This window comes from Chelonoidis abingdonii, chromosome 14 (genome assembly GCF_003597395.2).
Source record: "Chelonoidis abingdonii isolate Lonesome George chromosome 14, CheloAbing_2.0, whole genome shotgun sequence".
Lineage (NCBI taxonomy): Eukaryota > Metazoa > Chordata > Testudines > Testudinidae > Chelonoidis > Chelonoidis abingdonii.
Genome location: NC_133782.1, coordinates 36,251,003 through 36,257,081, shown reverse-complemented (window position 1 = coordinate 36,257,081; position 6,079 = coordinate 36,251,003). Strand labels below are relative to the sequence as shown.

General features: G+C 47.7%; 1 pseudogene; it reads right to left on the bottom strand.

Moving 5' to 3' along the window:
• Nucleotides 1–2,840, bottom strand: part of LOC116824999 (olfactory receptor 6E1-like) — a 5,812-nt pseudogene extending 2,972 nt beyond the window's left edge.
• Nucleotides 2,841–6,079: the final 3,239 nt, after the last annotated feature.

Sequence of the window (6,079 nt, the reverse complement as noted above, 5' to 3'; positions counted from 1 at the left end):
ACGTGTAGTGCAGGGGGTTGCAGATGGCCACGTACCTATCGAAGGACATGGCAGCCAACAGGCAAAACTCAGCAGTGCCCACAGTGAGATAAAATAAACATTTTGCAAAGCACCCAGCCACAGATATAGACTGGCAGCCCGACGCCACATTGAACAAAACTTTCGGGATGGATGCTGAGGTGAAGCCAATCTCCAAAAGCGAGAAGTTCCTGAGGGAAAAATATATGGGCATCTGGAGGCACTGGTTGACCAGAGTGATGGAGATAATGAGAATATTTCCTATATGGTCAAGATGTAGGTGATAAGTAACAAAATGAAGAGCAAGATCTGCAGCCAGCGAACATCTGTGAAGCCCAGAAGGATAAACTCTGTCACTGCAGTTTGGTTCTCCGTGGTGGCTGCTCCTTACGTGGTGTTTGAAGAAAAATACAAATTTCATGTGATGTCCGACATCTAGCAATGGATCACCTAGTGAACTAGTCTCAAAAGTAAAAAGTTCTACTAACGCAACAAGAAACTTCCATGCCTGGTCTTAGATCTGTGATATCTGTGTCATGCAATGAAACTGAGCATAGGGATTACATGCAGTGATGGATACCAGTGGCAAATGCATGACTCTATTTCCAGTTCCCATTTATTTATTTTCAATCCCCATGATTATTTTTCCTCTCTCACTGGTACTACAGTTCCCTGAGACCAATTGGCTAATGAGCACTACTGCATCTCTTGGGATACTAGGACAGGAGCTTTATGGCACTGCTTTTCTCTCTGAAAAGAAAGCAAACAGGGAGACCTGAAGGGGGAAATGCCATCTCAATTGTTTTTTTGCTTTTTCTTACCCCCAGAAAATGTCTTTTTTTATTAAATGGAAATTGATTTGAAATACGGAACATTGTGGGCTATTCATTAAAGCTAAACGTTGAAAATTAATCATATTTTACAAACAGAAATTTACATTTAAAAAGAAAGATCTAGCGGAGCTGACAAAAATTGGGGCAGGGAGTGGTAAATTGTGGGTTTGAGGCTTTCAGTGAAAGTCTAAAACATTTCTATGAATGTTTTTGACAAAATAAAAATCATTGTCATCTGGCAGGGTTTTTTTAGGGAATAAAAGTGACTTCCCATCCAGGCTCAGTTGCCTCTGTGAGGCAGGGCTCATTTTCATGGGGCAGATTGTGACAAATTTACGCCAGCTAAGTAGAACTTTGCTCCATGACCAGTCTCCTGCGGCTATATTGTGATTTGGACAATGAAACCCTACAGAGAAGTCAGGTGATCCCTCCCACTCATGTGCCAAATGCAAGGACTTTGGGAGTGAGATTGCAGAATTCAGCTGTCCGAGGGTTTTGTAATACAGGCCAACTGAAATCAGTAGGTCCACTTGCAGAGTAAGATACTACTCATTGCAATTAAGGCTGGCTCATTCATGGCCCATGCAAGCATTGTTATTAATAATGGTTATTACTGGTATGAATTAGTTTTGTGGCAGAGAACACAGGCATCTGGTCGGAGGTCAGAGCCTCACTATGAAGACATAGTCAACTCATGTGGTAGTTATCATGGACTTCACTAGACTAGCCCTGCTGTAGCCAGGCGTGGCTCTAGGTATTTTACCGCCCCAAGCACGGTAGGCAGGATCCCTTCGGTGGCTTGCCTGCGGGAGGTCTGCCAGCCCGCGGATTCAGCGTCAGCCTGCGGGATGTCCGCCGAAGCTGCAGGACCAGCGGACCCTCCGCAGACATGCCGTCAAAAGGCAATCTGCCTGCCACCCTCGTGGCGACCAGCAGAGCTCCCCCCGTGGTTTGCCACCCCAGGCACGCGCTTGGCGTGCTGGTGCCTGGAGCCGCCCCTGGCAGTAGCAGCAGTTGCACTGAAAAAGAACCTCCATTTCTAAAGCCATGTTATGATTAACTATTCTATTTTCTTCCCCAATATATTCCAACGTGTTGGTTCTCTGTACTAGAAGCAGATGTGGCAGAATTCAATTATTAGCATTTTAATAGTTTTCACAGGTAATATCAATGTTCATTTTAAGTACTTTTTTCTATATACACCAACTTAAATTTTCACAGTTACAAGAAATAGGGGTGTGTGCGCAGAGCAATAAGAGCAACAAAGACAACAATTATTTAATGACATTAGGCGTTGAGATTTAAAAGATCAAGATTTGCAACCATTAAAACACAATTGTTTCTCATTACATGTCAAAGTGCACAAAGGTCAATATCTGTAAATCAAACTCGAACCAATTCTCAAGCAGAGTTTTCTTATTTTGCCCAGAGGTAAATTTTGGTTATTGTCAATGGAAATACTTCTTCGTCGGTTTGTGTGTGTATGATGGAAATGACGTTTATTGTCATTTACAGAGGTAGAAGGAATCCCTCCCAAGCCTAATTCCAAGGTCATAGGTTTTGTGATATGAATAGTCTTGGCTCTGTATAACTTATATAATTTGGTTTAATATTTTAAGGAAGTAGCTCTTAACCACGTACCCCTGAGGGTACACAGAGCTCTTCCAGGAGGTACATCAACTCATCTAGACAATTTGCCTAGTTTTACAACACGCTACATAAAAAGCACAATCAAAGTCAGTACAAACTAAATTTCATACAGACAGTAACTTCTTTATACGTCTGTACACTGAAATGTAAGTACATATTTATATTCCAATAGATTTTATAATTATATGGTAAAAAATGAAGAAGTCAGCAATTTTTTAGTTATGTGTGAACGCTTTGTATTTTATGTCTGATTTTGTAAGCAGTAGTTTTTAAGTGGGGTTTTGACCTGCCTCATTTGGCCCACTGAGTCGCTTAGGGTGGTGGGTAGTTACTGTCCATTGGCCGGCTTGCATCACGTCGTCTGTCACTAGGGAATTAGCGGAGAAGGAGGGACGCCGGCAAAGGTCTATAGCGCCCTCAGACAGGTGAGAGCTGACAAGAGTCTCCAACGCACCCCTCAGGCCGAGGAGTGCGGGCAAGAGTCTCTAACAAGCCCCTTGGGCAGGGGAGCGACGGCAAGAGTCTCTAGCGCGCCCCTCAGGCAGGTGAGAGCCGGCAAGAGTCTCTAACGTGCCCCTCGGGCAGGGGAGCGACAGCAAGAGTCTCTAGCGCGCCCTCAGGCAGGTGAGAGCGGCAAGAGTCTCTAACGTGCCCCTCGGGCAGGTGAGAGCCGGCAAGAGTCTCTAGCGCGCCCCTGGGCAGGGAAAGCGCGGCAAGAGGTCTCTAGCGCCCCTCGGGCAGGTGAGAGCCGGAAAGAGTCTCTAGCGCCCCTCGGCAGGGGAGCGACGGCAAGAGTCTCTAGCGCGCCCCCTCGGGCAGGGGAGCGACGGCAAGAGTCTCTAGCGCGCCCCTCGGGCAGGGGGAGCGACGGCAAGAGTCTCTAGCGCGCCCCTCGGGCAGGGGAGCGACGGCAAGAGTCTCTAACATGCTCCTCGGCAGGGAGCGCTGGCAAGAGTCTCTAGCGGGTCCCTCGGGCAGGGGAGTGATGGCAAGAGTCTCTAGCAGGTCCCTCGAGCAGACAAGTGCTGCCAAGAGTCTCTAACTCGCCCCTTCGGCAAGAGAAGTGCCGGTAAGAGTCTCTAGTGCCCCTCGGGCGGGAAGCGCCAGCAAGGGTCTCTAGCGCTATCAGGATTTTGTTACCCGAGGCAGGTTGGCCGGGTAGGGAACACAGGCCCACCCAGCTCCACCACGTTCCAGCCCAGGGCCCTGACAGTGGCGGGGTGAGAGTCCCAACGCTGGTCAGCGGGGTCCCTCCACAGCACACTGACCAACTAGACCCACCGCACTGTGCAGTTTCTGTCCCCGGGCTCCTTCCTGCCTGGTCCCTCAAGCGAGTCCCTCAGGCTCCTCCAGCTCCTCCGGGTACTCGGCTGCTGGCACCTCCAGATCCCCCTCCCCTCAGGCTCCTCCAGCTCCTCCGGGTACTCGGCAGTGGGGCAGCCTGGTAGCCCCTGGCCTTCCTCCAGGTCAGGTTTCTCCTGCTCCAGGGCCTCCCTGGCCCAGCAGCAGGGTCTGCATCTGCCTCCCTCCCTGGTGCTGCCCTGTCTGGGCTAAGGGCCCTGCCCTTTATACTTACTGTTCCACCCCTCCCCTTCCGGGGGTGGAGTAAGCTTGGTCTGGCCCGCCCCCTCCGGCTGAGAGAGTGGCTCTTTACCATCAGGTTTGTGGGGAAGCCACCCGGGCTCCCTACAGAGGTGAAACTTGGGGTAGGCAAGACAAATCCGACTCCTGAGGGGACCACAGTGGTCTGGAAAGGTTGAAAACCACTGTTTTAAGGTGTTTCCTGAACAGCAGTGGCAGAAAATTTGTTGCATCCTGTATTATATTTAACTGTGTGTGTACAATACTTTGGTAATTTTATACAATTCACAGAATGTGAGGATCTCATTAATAAAAAAAGCAAATTTTTATGGTTGTGCTTAGAGTCTCCAACCAAGTTCAGGGCCATGGTGATCTAAAAACACACCAAGTGGCAATCCTTGTCCTGAACACCTTAAAATCTCAACAGAGAGAAAAGACAGATTACCATCTTCATTCTACCAGCAGGGGAATGAGGCACTGAGAGATGCAGGGACTTCCCAGTTGTCACACAAGGATTCCGTGGCAGAACAAAAATTAAGCCCAACTTTGTCTACTCTTAGGCCGATATCTCAGGCACAAGCACATCCTTCCTCTCCAAAGCACATGGACATTATGCAACAATCCCAATGCATCTTTGCAGTCACCTTTGGTCACCAGCATTCATTACATTTCCCCTTCCTTAATGCAAACTATCACAGATTCAGGGTCACCGTATGTGTATCCCTCTCCCTGGTCCACTCCCGGAATGTCCAGTCAGGTCTCCAGCCATCACCTGTCACTGAGCAAGGACCTTTGCGCCAGGCCTTTCTAACTGGGGGTATTAAGGAATGAGCAAACCCCCTGCTATACATGGGGGGGGACCCCCCGCAAGACACCCTGCCTAATGCACACTGCCTAGGTGTTGCTTTCTCATCAAGGGCTCTGAACAATGAAATGCAAACAGTGACAGGTTACCTCCTGCTGCTTTCTAAGCCAGCACATTTATTCTTAAACGTAAAGGTATTACAGAAAAAAAACAGATAAAAACAATAACCTTTCCTAGATGTATGGTAACTATACCCAGTGACCATACCTTAGACATACCCAGCGTGGCCACGCTCACTTTAGTTCGAGTAGAGTAACTGAAGTCGATTGACTCAAATGTAACTCTAACATTTTGGAAACAAGGAGTGTGTCAGCCTAAAGCAGTACAGAAGCATCTGCCCCCCAAATGAAATTAATAGGCAGCAGGTTAAAAATAAATAAAAGGAAGTATTTCTTCACACAACGTACAGTCAACCTGTGGAACTCCTTGCCAGAAGATGTGGTGAAGGCCAAGACCATAACAGGGTTCAAAAAAGAATGAGATAAGTTCTTGGAGGATAGGTCCATCAATGATTATTAGCCAGAATGGGCAAGAATGGTGTCACTTGCCTCTGTTTACCAGAAGCTGGGAATGAGCAACAGGGGATGGATCACTTGATGGTTACCTGTTCTGTTCATTCCCTCTGGGACACCAGGCACTGGCCACTGTCAGAAGACAGGATACTGGGTTAGATGGACCTTTGGTCTCATCCAGTATGGCCGTTCTTATGTTCTTTATCATGTGAGCACAGAAAAATATTTGCAGGCATCCCATGACTCTCCATCCCTACAACAATGAACCAGTTGCAGGTTACCGGTGGGTGTAATTAACTTAATGTGGCAAAGAGCAACTGATTGTACTTCAATTATGTACATCAGGAAGGTACCTGACAATATTTCAGTCAGGGAGGTTTAGGTTTAATTTTCTTATTAATGGCGCAGATCACATTTACCCTGTATAAAAGCCTGAATTAAAGAGATCAGATTTCAGACTGATGTTTGGTGAATTATAGAATTAACCTGGATTCTGTTTGCCAGAAGCTGGGAATGGGTGACAGGGGATGGATCACTTGATGATTCCCTGTTCTGTTCACTCCTCTGGGGCACCTGGCATTGGCCACTGTATGGAGAGAGGATACTGGGCTAAACAGACC